The 17,350-nt window shown below is 27.6% G+C and overlaps 1 protein-coding gene across 1 annotated transcript in view; it reads right to left on the bottom strand.

Annotated features, from left to right (window-relative positions):
• LOC107445120 (potassium/sodium hyperpolarization-activated cyclic nucleotide-gated channel 2-like) overlaps positions 1-14,782 on the bottom strand; it is a 627,568-nt gene extending 612,786 nt beyond the window's left edge. Inside the window, exon 1 of the mRNA XM_071178704.1 lies at positions 14,627-14,782. The gene's annotated coding sequence lies outside the window, so the exon portion shown is untranslated. The remainder of the gene's footprint in view (positions 1-14,626) is intronic.
• Positions 14,783-17,350: the final 2,568 nt, after the last annotated feature.

The raw sequence follows: 17,350 nt of genomic DNA, 5'->3' as shown, positions 1-17,350 counted from the left end.
TGAACATGAAATTTTTTCTTTGTGACATACTTTAAATGTGACATACTCTTTCTGACATACTCAGATAAATCTGAGCCGTTTATTCAGATAAAACGATTTTTACATAAATATAATATTATTATAATGTCTCTCTAATATGTATTTATAGAGATTTCATACTATAAGATTATATTTTAGTATAAAAAACAAAAATAAAAAAATTTAATCAAAGTTCGTAAATTGAAAAAATCGGGAAAAATTCAAAATTGGTATTTTGTCATTTAAAGTATGTCACAAAGAAAAAATTTCATGTTTAATATTTTTTCTTGCTTTTTTAGGGTATAAAAAAGAAGAAAATTCATGTAGAAATAGCGTGCCCCCCCCAAAAAAAATTTTATTTTTGTTTGGCCGCCTAATTCGCGTTGATTTGTAGAATTGCTCATATCGTCGCTTTGAAACAAAACCGTAAAACTCAAAAAAATCGAAAAACAAGATATTTGGGTCACTTTGTGTAAAAAAAATCACCCTTTTAGAGAAACAAAGTATTCTCTTCATTGTTTAATAAAATTAATTTAGAGAGCAGATAAATCGTTATCGCATTGGCGCGATCAGCATTAACGCAGGAAGTTAGAAATTGCTCTCCTGAAAAATTTGCTTTTTTGAGTTACCACGGTTTAGTTTCAAGGCGACGATATGAGCAATTCTACAAATAAACGCCAATTTTTATACTAAAATATAATCTTATACTATGAAATCTCTATAAATACATTTTAGAAAAACATTATAATAATATTATATTTATGTAAAAATCGTTTTATCTGAATAAGTGGCTCAGATTTATCTGAGTATGCCAGAAAGAGTATGTCGCATTTAAAGTATGTCACAAAGAAAAAATTTCATGTTCACGATTTTTTCTTGCCTTTCTAGGGAGTAAAGAAGAAGAAAATTCATGTAGAAATGGTGTGCCCCCCAAAAATTTTTTATTTTTTTTTTGGCCGCCTAACTGGCGTTTATTTGTAGAATTGCTCATATAAGGTGGCGAAAATTGATGATTTAATTGCTTTGATATCTGGCACATCATCTTCAATTGCTTTGGGATAGAAGTTCTGTAACTTTATAATTGTATCTTCTTATAGATTTCCATGCTTGCTCCCGCCAAGTGTTCCTTTTTTTCCACTCCACTCTTTCACTTTATTTCGTAGACCAGTGCCTAACCTTTTGGAGACATGATTTAGGCATATTTTTATTTAGATATTGAAGTATTATCTCCGTACACTTTTGCTTTACATAAACTCAAATAAGTTTTGCAATCTTCATCTGATAAAATTAAAGTATATCTCATGTTATTTTGGTCTAAGGACCGATTCCATAATATCAAAGCACTAAAGTTCTTCCGGCAAGCAGATTTGTGGCCTTCATACCAAATATTATATTCAGCCCTTGATTCACCCAAGTCTCTAGCAGCAACAGTACACTGTGAGCAGTATTTCGATAAAACTTCGTAACCCAAAACTAAGGTAGTAAGGGTATCGATTACTGATCCAATCCCATTTAGGGAAGTGTGCCCCCTCTTCTGCCAGGTACCATCATAACATATATACATGTCAATTGTATTCTGTATCGAAATATTGTCATCGGTGGCTATGTGTGCCTTTCGGACAGCANACCATCACCAATGCCAAGACACAGAATGAAGAGAAATATACCTTAATAATCTCTTTGTCCAATATAGTTTATAAAAAAATAGCTTTAAACAACTGAGCACTTATTCAAAGTACTGAGCATATACTAATAATGCTAAAAGCTGAAATTTTTCGATGTACTTTTCTTAGCATCTAAACAAGATATTTCTTCAGTTCTTTTTTCACAAAATATTTACATATAAATGTTTACACTGTGATATCTGCTAAAGATCTGTGATAACTGTTATCTTTGGCAGATATTTTTTTTTTAAAAAATTATGAACTGAGAATTCTTAATATTTTAAAAAGTTTCATCAAAAATCTTTCATAACTAAAAAAATATTCCTGTTAACGCTAAAACATTACCACAGCATACAGATATAGTCTCAAATATCCTCAAAAAAAGTTATTTTTATTTTGAATTATCCAAATCATATTTTGCAAATTAATCGCGTTATTTAATTATCACGTACATTCATTGTTGGATTAAAAACTACTTCAAAAAACTGTCAAATAAGTCAAATTAACCCCTAATAATTGTTAGAGTGACTTTTTGACCCAAATTTAAAATACAATAGTAAGTCAAATTGACTTTTATAGAATAGATTATGTGGATGGAAAATTTTGCAGCAAATTTGGTTAAGAATAAATTGAAGCTCTAAAAAATGATTGGCATTTTTTATGTTTTTCAAACTCATAAGAAAGAAATCAACCTTTAATGCACCAACTCATCAAAGCGTACATTTTTCTTCGATATTTTTCTATTAAGAAAAGTGTCATTAAGATAAGATAAGTACCTCGTATTAGATATAAGATGTTAAAAGAAGCCCTAAATTTTTTCACACTAATTTTCGAGACATTTATCATAGAAATTTAACCAATTAAGAAAATATACGACAAAGTTCCTTAACATTTCTTTTAGCTTGATTGAAAAATAATAATCCTTATCCAAACTGATAAAAAATTTATTAAAAACTAATTTTAAAAAATAGTGGATTTTACTTTATGATTTACTTAATTTAATTAGTTTATTTTAAAACATTCCATATTCTAATATCATTTATAAATAGTATATTTGAACTACAGTTTTGAATTAAGACGTTGTTTTTAATAAAATTTCTTTTTTCGATTTCACTCAGTTTTTAGCATGCTGATTAAACTCTCTAACTAAATTATTGTAAACAATTTTACTCTCAACAAGGGCGATATTTTCTCTTGTTCATACGCTTAAGAAATGATCTGATCTTTGTATTAATGGATAACTGTGATTATAGTCTTTACAAAGGGTTTTAAAGAACAAACAGTGGAAGTGGTTACACTGTGCCGAATAGAAACAATATGACGTATTCAAAGTAATACGTTATAATGTTTGTATCAGTTTGCATTCTATAAAAAGTATATAAAAACCGTAGCATTAATTTAAAACGTCATATTTTTTTTAATTGTTTTAATAAAATTCATTTTTTCAATCTCACTCGGCTCTTAGTATTTTGATTAAATTCTCTAAATATTTGTTGTAAACAATTTAATTCTTTACATATGCGATATTTTTTTTCATTGATATGCTAAAAAAGACGATCTTGTCTTTGTATTAATGGATAACTGTGATTATGGTCTTAATTGGTAGTGGCTATACTGCGACAAATACAAACGTTATAACATATTCAAAGTAATAAAATCAAACGATAAGTTGAAATTTCACACAAAAAATTTACAAGAGATTTTAGTTTATTTTTTAAAAAAAAGAAACTATCCCTAGTATATATAGATATATATCTGCGAACAAACGATAAGAATTATTTAAAAATTGTAACGTAAGTATAATATTTTTGAAGTAAGAAACATGCACTTATATTCATAAATTCCAGTCCACCCCCTTCTGACGTTTAAATGCATTTCAATTTCTCAAGAGAAATATATCCTTACTTTATTCAGTTGGAAAAAAAATTTCCTTACCAATGCTTGAGAAAATCTTCAATAGAAATGCAATTGCTCAACTTGTACGAAGCATTTTCTCAATTTCTAAGCCACTTATATCTTATTTATTTTTCCTTATTCATTTGAATAGCTAACGCAAATAAATATAAATGACTTTTTTGTATTGTTATTCTATTCATTTTTATTAAATGTGCGCAGTCATTTGAGAATTGAAGAACGGAAAATTTGTAATGAAAACATGCATAATATTGAGTTATCTACAAACATATTATCGATCATTTTCGCTGAAATGTATATTATATAAACAGTTAAATTTCATGTTTCTAAAATATAAGGTTATTCAATTTTTGTTTCGGCGAAATATTTTTATTTTATAACCGTCGTTGAACAGCCGACCCAAATTATGAGTTTATGGCTATTAATGTTCAACTCCGAAGCCTTGTAATTTTGAACCGAAACCAGAGCCGAAACCATCCTGGAACAATGAACCCAATTTGTTGGGTTTGCGACAGCCAATGTTTAACTCCATAACCTTGTAATTTTGAACCCAATATAGAAGACAAGAGAACTCCTGGATTAAGTATGGTAAGAGCCTTGCAGTCGTGAAGGACTTTTTGATGGAACTAATCCTTATTTGCGGTACTTGGTGAGGAAAACCACGAAAACTTCCCATGGGTAGCCTAACGACAAGGGGACTCTACCACTGAGGATATTTTACGTCACCACTGTGATCAGTGCGAGCCGAATTCGGAATTCGTATTGACCAGCCATCACTGGGATTCGAACTCGGCTCGCTTCATTAGAAGACAAGCACGCTATCAGCTGAGCCATCGTGGTTCTCGGTGAAATATTAAAATATTTTAAACTTTAGAATAAAATTTTAAAAAAAAAATTTTTCTTCCTCGTTTGTGAAAGAATAGGAAAAACACGTCGTATTCTGATTGAATACTACTCTTTCTTAATTAGTACTTGATATTATTCCATGCTGTTATTTGATAATAATGTATGCAAAAAAAGTCTTTTAAAGTCTTTAAATGTATATTTTTATACCTATTTTGACAAATGATAAGCGAAAAATTATTCGCTAGAAGCTTTGACTAACTTTTGGATTTGAGATTCGACTGCGAAAAAATGTTTTCTTGCTCATGAAGAATATTTCATAATTTCTGTCGTTAATATGTACCTCTGCAATCCTTAACTAAATTTAGTCCAAAATAGTATGCACTTTGTAAAAAAAGTATGGTCAAAACTACAAGAATATGGTAAAATTTACCGTAATTCTGGCTCTATAAAATTATAAAGAAGTTCGGTAATTTTTACCGAAGTGCTTTGGTAATGATTTTGGTAAAATTAGTAATAAAATATTGTTTCATAATGTATGATAAAATTAGGTAAATTTAATGAAATTTGATTATTTTATCATGATGTCTTAAAGCATGGCATTAAAACTATTTATTCGTCTAAATTTACTTTTCATTTTTGAATTTTTTACTAAATGTGAGGTAATAAGAACTGTAATTTTGAAAACCTGAATTCTCGGTAATCTGTCACAATATGAACAGAAAAATAAACAAATGAATGGTTCAAAAACCGTATATTTTGGTTTAAATACCTGAATTATGTATCTTTCCCAGAAATTTTATTATCATACAATACGGTAATTTTAAATGAGCGTGTACATACTAAGCGTCACAAACTAGTAGTTAAGCTCCAAAAAACGCTATCACCATTTAGCAAATCACTATTTTATTTCATAACCGTCGTTAAACAGCCGACCCAATTTTTGGGCTTACGACAATTAATGCTCAATTGAGTAGCCTTGTCATTTTGAACCCAATCCAGAAGACAAGAAAACTCCTGGAAAAAGTATTGGGAGAAATTTGCCTGCGTGGTGGAATTTTTGATGGAACTAACCCCCGAATTTGCGTTATTTAGAGAGGAAAAACCACGAAAACCTCCCGCGGATAGCCTAAAGGCAAGAAGACTCTAACGTATGATCCGTCTACTACTGAGGATATTTTACGCCAGCACTGTGGTCGATGCTACCCGGGTGCGGAATTCGCATTAGCTGTACTTATTACTGTAAAAATTATGGCATATCAGATATTTTGTTTCGTAACATTTTGTTTCGCATGAATGGATTTAACGGTAAAAAGTTCCGGCACTCTGAATTCCGTTACTTTTACAATGCAGTAGTTTTATCCTATTAGCGCCTATACGTTTATGCTATTAACGCCTTTTATATAATAAAACCCAAGACGCCTATTAACTCAAGAAATTCGCCTCATCATCCACTTATTAACCTGTTTTATCGCTAATGTGAATCAAAACTCTATTTAAAACGAGTCTAATATTTTAACTTTTTAGTACATAAATAATATCATTTCAAAAAATATCGATAAAAACATATTACATTGAAAACTTAACGAACGGCGAGTTTATGTTTTTTCACTCGCTTTCGTAATTACTAAAATGCGAGTACAGAAACTCTATCCACAGCTCATAACGACATGATGTCGTGATTTACACGTTTTCTCGTCCAAGAATCATTCCCTTTAACGCTATTCGGTTCAGAAGCACGTATGCAAAACTGCTCTCAAATTGATCGCGGAAAAGTTGTTGATGTCAGACCGCTCTAAATCATCTAAAATTCTAAGATAGGTCACGTACTATTCGTCCTAGTTATCAAGTTTCACACTAATTCTACAAAATACTTAAATACCTTGTAGGTCGTTAGGATGAACGTGCTGATTACTGCGGAAAAATCTAATGAAACACTTATTTAAACCGGATTAAGCGCTCCATGTAAAATTGTACCGCATTTTAAATATTAAATGAAGAAATAAAGATGAATTATAAATGAAGACGGAATATGATACAGAAAACATTGTTCCACAGTTTTTAAAACAGTATAATTAAAATTAAGATATAAAAAATCTGTTTATACTTAAATGGCTTTTATATAAGAATGTATATCATCTCCATTATTTAAAGGACAATTTACTTTTGTGCTATTTCTGTGTTTCAGCTTATGTCAAATTGATTTATATTAAGTTTTTATTAATTCACTTTGTTGTCTGTACAGATGCAGTCTTGCAATCTAAATTCTTAAAGACTTTATGTCAAGCTCGAGCACTTAAAACTCTACTGGATCTATTTACCTGATAACAATAAAAGTTACAATAAGATCAATAGACCAATAACCAATAACAATAAGATTTCTTAATCAGTTTAAGCAGAATTTTACGCCAAATTGAATTTATCGTCAATCAATATTTGACTAGTTTTCATGACCACTGAAAATGAAATTTTAATTGCCATTTTATCCATAAAATGAATCTTGATCATTTTTCGACTAGATGAAGAGTTCAAATTTCAATTAATCTTCCGTGCTTGATTCGAAAACAAGTTTCAATTGTTTTCTTAATGGTGCCTGCCGTTTTACTACCTAACGCAATTCAGCCCTTTTTTTCAATTCAAACAAGGTATTGATACGAAACTTAAAAAAATAAACAATAAAAAAAACAATAAAAGAAATAAAGTTTTAAAAACTACGTTTTTTTTAATTAACAAGTAGAAAAGAAGCAATTTTATTTTTTCCATACTAAAAAAAAAGAAAATGAAAACTGCCTCGTTTGCAAATTTTACTTCTGAAAATCTCCCCCACGCTTTCTAAAAGTGATAAGTTCCTTATTTTTCGTTTTTTTCTTTTTTTTCCTTTTTTTGGAAATAACTTTTTTTTGCAATAAACTTTTTTATTTCAAAGAATGACATGTTGTCTTGTTTTGTATAAACAATAAATTCCTAATTCTTAATATCTGGGTTCAAATCTTTTTATTAAAAAAAATTTTGATTTATATTAAATAATTTTTAAGTAAAATTACTGACAATAAATATTCAAACCATTTTAAAATGAGATTATGTTAGTTGTTTATCGGTTTTCATATTTTTTGCATTAAGATATTTCTGAGTAGTTCTGAAAGTTTCATTCATTACTAGAGGGAACTTGGTTTGTAATAAATTCCGGCATTTTTGAAATGACATTTTCGGAAGAAAAATTTCGTGAACTTTTCATATTGCGAGTAAATAACTAAAAGAAAATTTTATGCAGTTTCATTTCTTTATGCATCCATAATACAGCAGTTATTAAATATGGAACTTTTTACAAAATAACATAGTAGTAATGAAAATAAATCCAGTTTCTTATTTTCAAACACTATCCTCAAAACCACACTTTAATGTAACAAATATTAAAATTCTGTCTTTCGTTAAAGAAAAATATTCTTTATGGAAAGTCTCCTAAAAGGAAATTATTCTATATGACATGAAAATAAGCTGATTTAAAATAAATTCAGATTTTCTTTTCTTACTGTGAGTATCACAAATTATTGTTTCATTTCAAATTTTTTTTAAATAAAGGTCGGTGGTTTATCTAATTTGACCTATTTTTAGTAGTTACTAATGATATTTCTATTCCATTATTAACCATTTTGTTTACTACTGTGAAACAATTTTAATGCAGCAACAAAGTTGATGCAATTACATTTCAATAATAATAATATTTATAAAATTTAACTAATTACAAAATAAGATTTTTCTTAGTATCTTCACAAATTTTTAAAAAACTCCGATAAAAAAATTTTTAAATCGTGAACTTTATTTGATACCAACAGTAAATTTTAAAGGATTTTTACAAGCTATTTTGTCACAGTACTATATATATATAGGGGAGAGTCGGGTAGCCCCGCCCACCTAAGGAGTTTTGCTTATATTTCTGTATAATATTGAGTAATAATCAATATTTTTGTATGTTTCTATTGTTTTACCATCTAGTTAAATAATGCAAAAAGAATAAACCAAAAAAAGAATAGTTTAACTTNGGGCTACCCGACTCTCCCCTATATATATATATATATATATATCACTGAATTAGTCTAATAATTCGTTCTAACTTCGCAGACTTCACATTTTTTTCTCGATGATTTTTTTCATAATAATCTTTATATTATCACACTCAATAAAAAGTGCTTTCCTTAACAGTTTTGAAGGAATTTAAAATATTAATATTAATATTAATAAATTAATTATAAAAGTAACGATGACACTTGAAAGTAAAATTTTTGAAAACTTCATTTTTTATACGTCAGTAACGTATTAAAAAAGTGATAATTTCCGTTGGGACAGTAAAATGTAATGACTTTTATTCATCTTAAAATGTTATAAATATTAAAATTATATAAATTTTTTAAGGTCTTTATGCATTAAATATTTTTTTTAAAAAAACTGTCCAAATGCAATTTTTAGTTCTACATCCGCCTTAAGCGCATAATTAGTACAGAAAAAAATCAATTCTTAAAAAATGTATAAAAAATTTCAAAATATATAATATGAAACATTTTGTAAGAAGTATTAAACTGAATTATTTTTGTTTCTATAATTTTTGGTAAAATTATCTTGATTGCTACAATAATGTGTAAAAGATGTTTTAAATTTCTTGTTACCATTTTAAGAAAGCTTAATATATAAAATATGCACTCAAATTAAAGTATAATTGATGCTAAAATCTAAGTTATTTACGGGTAACTATCATTTTTATTTTAAAGTATTTAATGTAGTTACATTTCTGATCAAGCGTAAAATTGCTGATTACTGATTAGACTTGAAGCATTATGTTATCGTCACTCAACGGCAAGACATATTATTATTTTTGAGCTAGAAATCTATTACTAAAATTACTATTTTTGAGTTTTATTTTTAAAAAATTATATTTTAAGTTAATTATGCATAGTTAAATTAATTATAAAGTTAGAAAAATAGCAGTATCATAAACACACATGCTGTTTCGTAATCACCACCTTTTCAAAAAAATTAAATGCATGTCAATAATGAAGTAAAAAAATTCGTAATAAAAGCCTCTAACTAATATTAAAGCCAAGAAAAAAGCAAAAAGGCTATCAAAATCTAGCTGATTTTTAATGAGAGGACTGAAAAAGGTAAAACCTATTCTATTGAAGAAAAAAATTTCGATTAAAAGAAACGTTTTCAAGTTTCCTGAAGGAAGCAAAGTGGTTTTGCTTTCTTTTTCATCCTGCTTTCCTCACTAATGATTCGACAGACTTCAACGGCTTTTTTATATTTTCCTCGATTAAATATTTATTTTAACCCTAAATGCACCCTTTTTCTATTTATTATTAACAGGAATTTTAAAAATGCATATTAATAGTAATCATTAGGAAACACCCTGTATGAGATGTAGCAAATTAAATAGTTTTTAATCATTTCTTAAATGATTAAAGACATTTAAATTTAAGAAATAAATTTTTAAAAAAATTCTAAACTATTTTTTTTCAACCTACAAAGCACTTTATTTTCTCCCTAGTTAGTAAATTGCTAATTATTTAGCACGAAAATTTGATCCAAAGCCCTATTTCACATTAGCTAATAAAAGTTTTAAAAAGTTTTGAACCATAAAAATAATAAACAATAAAAATTATTAAGTTAGCATTACTTGATTAACAATCCAGCAATATTTATATAATAAAACTAATTACTAATTGCAGACAAAATAGGAGAGTTGTATACATACATTTATCATCAAATAAGGTGTTGATAACTTTAAACAAATCCCTGTTATTTTCAACTCATATCCTTAACTTCACCTCTCTCTATATATTTTCGAACTATAATAACTTCCCAGGTCATTAAAGAAATAATTATTTTAATATGGGTCATGTTGAAAAATTTCAGCATTTAGTTTTTATTGAACACGACATTTAACTAAAAATAAATAAAATGGTAAAATATATTAAATAATCTAAACCAAGATTTTGTATAACTTGACTACACAAATTCATATAGTATACTTAACTATACAAACTCATATTCAAATTTTGCGTAACTTTACTGCACACATAAAGGATCATAGAAAAAGAATGTTTGAATAACGTTACAAATTAGTAGTGACACTTAAGTATTGATAGAAGCACACTGTTTTGCACACAATACTGCTCCACTACCTATGCGATAATCAATCTCTTTCCTTATCTTGTAAAACATCACTAGTACAGTTTAAAATGAGGCTATGATTCCACTTTTAGATGACTTATATATAAGTGGTTGTTTCATTGAAAAAAAGTATGATCGAAACTACCAGATATGGTAAACCTTACCCTGTTTCTGACTAAATGGGAATACCAAAAAGCGTGGTAATTTTTACTGTAGCAAATATTGGTAATGATTTTGGTAAAGTTAACAGTAAAATATTGTTTTATAAACTGTATTAAAATTTGGTAAATGAGGTAAAATTAGGTAATTTTATCATGATGTTTTAGAGCATGGCATATGAATCAATTATTTGGTTAAATTCAATTTTTAGATTTGTATTTTGTTACTAAATGTGTAATAATAAGAATTTTGAAAACCAGAATTTCCGATTAACCGTTACTATGTGAGCGGAAAAATTACCAAATAAATAGTTTAAATACCGTATATTTTGCATTATTACCAAAACTATAGATATTTTTTTTACCAGAAATGTCATGCAGAACTGTTATTTTACCAGAATTTTTTTTCTCTATGTATTAAGCGGAGGGAAAACGTACATTCTTACCCGCACATTACATTCGTACATAACATTAGTACTACATTCGTACATTACATTCGTACTACTTTTGTACATTACATTCGCATATAAAAATTATTTTAATAAGTATGAAAATAAATATTAATCAGATTACAAAATCCTGGCGTTCTCTTACAAAGACCCTGTATTTGTAGCTTGTTCATTGTTGACGATGATTGAAATGCATTTATTGGTAATTAACTTATGTAAATTATTATTACTTTGTAAAGAAAAAAAATATGAAAAAATACTAACTATTATGAATTTTAAGATCATTTAAATCTATTAACAATTTTCATTATTGAAGTTTATTTTAAAGGTTTCATGCTATCTCTAATCTAAACAAAAAGTGATATGAGATTTTCGTCATATTAGTGAATACAACTGATTTAGTCGCATATGTGCAATAAAGAAGCACATTCCGTGAATACGAGTAATGATTTTCAAAAGTGTCTTAAATTGTTAAAAAAAAACTAAGTAAACATCTATGATCAAATAGCTACGAGTTAGCTAATACAGTTTAATAATTACTTATCTGTTGAGTAACTTGTAAAGTATATTTTTGAAGTAAATATGAATGATAGTTTAATTGTTTTCAGATATTCAAGTGTTTAATTCAATTTTTCAGGAAATAAGTGTCAAAGAAAAAAAAAATTTTTAATTCCAAAATTATTTCAATTTAATTTTTGAAAAAGAAATATTGTGTCAATGAAAAAAAATTTTTTTAACTGCCAAATGGCTTTTAAATGAAAGATCGAATTTTCTATTCGAATCTATTCGAAAAATTTAAATTTTCTATAGATTTCATTTATAATTTTAATGTTTTAATTAAAAAATTGAATTTTTTTAATTGAATATATTTAATGAAAAAATGTTAAATAAATTTTTGTATTTATAAGAAATGATGAATAATTTTAATAAAATTATCATTTAATTTTAATTAATTTAAAATATAGAAAACCAGCAGTTTTAATTAAAAAAGCAGGAAAAAAAACAGGTTTTTTTTCTCTATCAAATGGCAATTAACTGTAGAATTTATCTTTCTTGTCGAATCTATTTAAAAATTAAATTTTTCTAATCGATAAATTCGATTGTAAAATTTCAATATAAGAAATATTAATCGATGTTTCTGACTTTGATAATACTAATGGGGCGTTAAATGGTTTTATTAAATTTTTGATGTCATATTTTTGAAAAAAAATAAAAACCGGCAATTTTAATGAAAGAAAAATAAATTTTAAAAGGGTACTTAAATTCGAATAGGTCGATCGATTTTTGCAAAGAAAGATTTAACAGATTTTTTCTTAAATCTAATTAAATTTATACTTTCGAACGATATTTTAAATCATGTCAAAAATATCCTATGTTAAATCATTTAAATATAATAACATTACTACTTTTTTAATGAATAAATTAAGTATTCGGGTTCAAAATCCATTAAAAAAACATACATTAACAACTTAAAATAGCTTTTTTTCATGCTTTTCATTATTGTTCACGTGTCAGCCTATGTTTTTAATTTCTGAATACATTTTGCTTAAGAATTCTTATGAAAAAAGAAAAGAATATTTTCTTGAAAAACAACTACAGTTAAAGATGAAATACCAAATGTATCTTGGATGTTTTAGAAATAAAATTTCATCAAAAGATTTATATTATTTCATCGTTTATGCTATTTTATCTTATTATTATTTCATCAACACGCTTCAATAGTCTTGCAATTTTATCTTTATGCTTTACTTTTAAATATTGGTTTTCATTATTCAGTTTTAGTTTTCTGCAATATTTTATCATAAACATTAGATGTGAACGCTCGCAATTTTTTTAGTCATACTTTAAAAGAATGAATGCTGTTAGTTAGTTAGGAAATCTATTTTTTTCTCCAACTTCGCATACTTTTCCTCCTACTATTAATTTCTCATCCACTTAATAAATACTTAAATCAAATACCTATTATTATGTTTGGATGATTCCAAAAAAATCCTACACCACTTGAAATTTTGAAGAGTGTTGAACCTTACTATCGTTCAAAGTTGCAGAAACCCAAATATAGTTCTAAGTCTAACTTAGACTGGGAGAAAATGTATGGTCAAAACGTCCAGAATATAATAAAATTTACGGTCTTTCTGGCTCTATGGGAACACCAGAAATTTGGTAATTTTTACCGAAGCGCTTTGGTAATGATTTTTGAAAAATTACCAATAAACTATGGTTTTATGATGCGTGATAAAATTTGGTAATTCTTTCATAACTCGTAGCATAATAAAAAAAAAACATGTATTCTGATAAATTCACTTTTCAGTTTTGTATTTTTTACTAAATGTGTGGCAATAAGAACTATTATTTCGAAAACCAGAATTTCCGGTAAATCGTTGCCTTTAAAATTACCAAACGTGCGTTAAAATTAGCGAATGAATGGTTTAAATACGTACATCTTGTGTTTTTAACTAGAATTATGGCTTTTTTTTATCAGAAATATAATTTTCCTACAACACGATAATTTTGCCAGAATTTATTCAGCATCTATATATTGTACGTTTTAAACTTGATAACGCAATAATTTAATCTAACACCTTAGAAAACTTGCAGCAAATTGTCTCCATATTATAGTTCACGAGCCGAATCAATTTTTCTGACAATATTACCACATAATTAAGTTTGAAAAGATTCAGTTCTCTCGATAATATGGGGTTTAACTTAACTCCCTATTATTGGTCAATTTTGCCGCTTATAATGGTTTAAAATATCGATAATCACGTTGAACCGATGGTTAATCGTTGAAATATTTTTTAAATTACAGTTTCAGCATGTCCCCACGTAAAATACAAGCATGATATCAACATTTTCTCAAAACATCCGTTCTAAAAATGTGCAAGATATGTGCAAATCAAAAATAAAATTCTCACTTTTTTTTAAAGTAGGCATTGATTGTTTTTCAAAACTAATGAGACAATAAAAATAAGATAAATTTAAATGGATAGTAACAAATCCTAGCCTTGGCATGCTCTCACGCAACAAGTAATCATAAGATTCATATTTTTTCATGAGATTAAGAAATTGTTATGAAAAAGGATTCATAAGAATGGTATGACTAATCAATCATAAAAACCTCCAATTCATATTTTTTCAGAACTTTTCAAGAAACTAATACAAAAGGAAAAAACTATATTTTTAATCGTTAAATAGACCATGGTTAACTCATAAAATAAAGAAGACCGATTACAGATACTTCACTATAGACAATAAAAGTAAACCAATAAATCGTAATAGAGGGATGAAAATAAATTCATGTTTCAACAGGTCCCCACGTGAAAATGAAGCACAATATCAACATTTCCCCAAATTCATCATTCATCCAAAAGTGTGCAAGAAAGTAAAATATGTGCAAATAAAAAAAAATGCTTACTTTTAAACGTTAAATAGGCACCGGTTGATTCATAAAATCAAACGGAATGAATGACAATAAATCGCGATAGATAATAAAAAGCAACAGCAATTCCGGAATCACCTTTGATCAAAAATATGCAACACCTGCGCGCAAGGGTGATGCCATGCTGTCTGTGAACAATCGTATTCCCTCTCTTCGACTAAAATTCCATCCCCTATGACGTCATGTGACGTCATAATTTCTTCCACGGCCCAGTTCCTCTCCACGCATCTTTTCCCGTTTCCCAACTGCACAATCTGGAAAACATTTAAAAAGGAAACCATGCTCTTCAATGTGGAAAGAATAGAAACAAATTAGAAATGGCTCACAAAAGACAACCTAAGTACGAAAGTACGTTACTAAGGCGAAAGTATTTGAATTATTTATTTCGTTGAGGAAAGAAAAAAAACATTAATTTGAAGTGCCTTGCTTACTAACTAAAGTAGTAAAAAGAAAATCGTTACATGCTTTCTCTACTTAGCACTTCACTAATGAAATTAGAAGCGAGGCTATAAAAATAAATTAACAAAACTGCGAGTGTAATATTCATGCTAGTTAAAATTTACCTGTAACTAAGCCAAATAACACACTGTCTAATGTGTTTAGTGAAGAATAAAAAGAGTCGGGAAAACTGTATAGCGATAAATACACTGGACGTTTGTTTCGAGTCTTAAAATTGTTTTATCTAAACTGTTACAGTTTACGTAAATTACAACTGTATAAGCTTAAAAATACTCCAGAGAAAAGATTAAAATGAGTAAGGAAAACTACATGCCGATAAATAAACTGTAAATTTGTTTTGAGTTTTAGTATAGTTTTATCTTTAATCTTGTACTCGGCACTGTTAACATAAATTACAATTATGAAAATTTAAAAATATTCCGTAAAAGATGGCGTCTGCTAGCGGTGTGATAATAATTTAAAATGATTCATTATTGCAGAAACAATGAACTAAGCTTGTTTCAGTTAAGCATGCATGTTTTTCTATGTTATAATTTAAATTATGAACAAAGGACGAAATGAGTATATGGAAAGCGAAATAAATATCCATAATATAGTACAAGTACATAAAGGGAACATGTGTACTTTCATTTATTGGATAACTTCTGCCAACTTTCCAACTTTTCTGGTGAGTTTCTGGTTTTCTGGAAAATTATAGTAAAACTACCGTGAATGAGAATCTCATTTTTAGTAAAAATAATAATAATAATAATAATTCTGATAATAGAAACCTAAATATTCGGTATTTCAATCATTCTTTTGGTACTTTTTCCGTCCACATGGTATCGGTCAACCGGAAATTCTGGTTTTCAAAATTGGAGATATTATTACTCACATTAAGTAAAAAATACAAAACTGAAAAGTTAAATTCTCCGAATAAATGATTTCTATACCATGCTGTAAAGTACCGTGATAAAATTACCAAGTTTTACCATTTTTACCAAATTTTAACAGAAAGTATAAAACAATATTTTTCTGTTACTTTTCTAAAATCATTACAAGAGTGCTCCGGTAAAAATTACCGCGCTTTTGCTGTTTCCTTAGAGCGGGAAAACGGTAAATTTTACCATATTCTTATAGTTTTCACCATATTTTTTCTCAGTTTATAACTACAGTGAAGCACTCACAAATATCAGCTGCCTGAAAATGGAATCATAATTTTAATTTAAATTGTATAAGAGATGTTTTTTTAAATATTTAGTAAAAAATACGTTTAGTAAGTCACTTTTAGTAAAAAATACAAAACTTGAAAGTAAATTTCTCCTTATAAATGGTTTTTATATCATACTCTAAGGAATCATGGTAAAACTGCCAAATTTTACTGCTTTTACCATATTATAAATTCTCATTTGATAAAACTTAATTTTACCAAAATCATTAAAAAAGCGCTTTGATAAGAATTACCATGCAGTTTGGTGCTCCCATAGAGGGTAAATTTTACCATATTCTGATAGTTTTACCATGTTTTTACATGATAGTTTTTATCTGAAAGAATTACCATGCAGTTTGGTGCTCCCATAGAGTCAGATACAGGGTAAATTTTACCATATTCTGATAGTTTTGAATATTCTTTTCTTCTCAATGCACTTTTAGACAATCAGAAATATCTTACAAAGAATTAAATTCGGAAATATTAGTATAGATTTCTAAATTGCAATTACTTTGTTGTGAAAAGAATATTAATTTGCTTATTGCCGGAAAAGGAAATCGGTACGTTCTTTTATTACTTTAATATATGAATTTAATATATATACAAGGACATTTCACTAACGGAACTAGAAGCTAATTTGTAACGAATAAATTATTCAAAAATGTGGCTATTATTAATATTACTAGCCAAAATATTTCTGCGACTAAAGTTAAGCACATAGTACTGTGCTCAATAAAAATGAGTGTCGTAATAACTTTTGATTTAATAATCGGAGTGTTAGGAATGGGACTCAACTTCATCGTTCTAGGGATGGACTTTAAATTTGCTTATTAATTTCTGCGATATTTTAAGTTTCGGAATCAGATTCAAAAACGTCCTTTCTCTGAAAAAATATACAAATTTTTTGATAGATTCGAATTTTTTCACTTTAAAATACAGGAAGCAGCCGTAATCTGAAAAATATGCTTCCATTGCAAGCTTAAAAGCAAAACAGTCGTTAACTTGAACACCTTAATGCTAATTACACTTTTTGCATTTTTCATCAAATTTCT

Source organism: Parasteatoda tepidariorum, chromosome 3, assembly GCF_043381705.1.
Source record: "Parasteatoda tepidariorum isolate YZ-2023 chromosome 3, CAS_Ptep_4.0, whole genome shotgun sequence".
Classification (NCBI taxonomy): Eukaryota; Metazoa; Arthropoda; class Arachnida; order Araneae; family Theridiidae; genus Parasteatoda; species Parasteatoda tepidariorum.
This window is presented reverse-complemented; position numbering and strand designations above follow the sequence as displayed.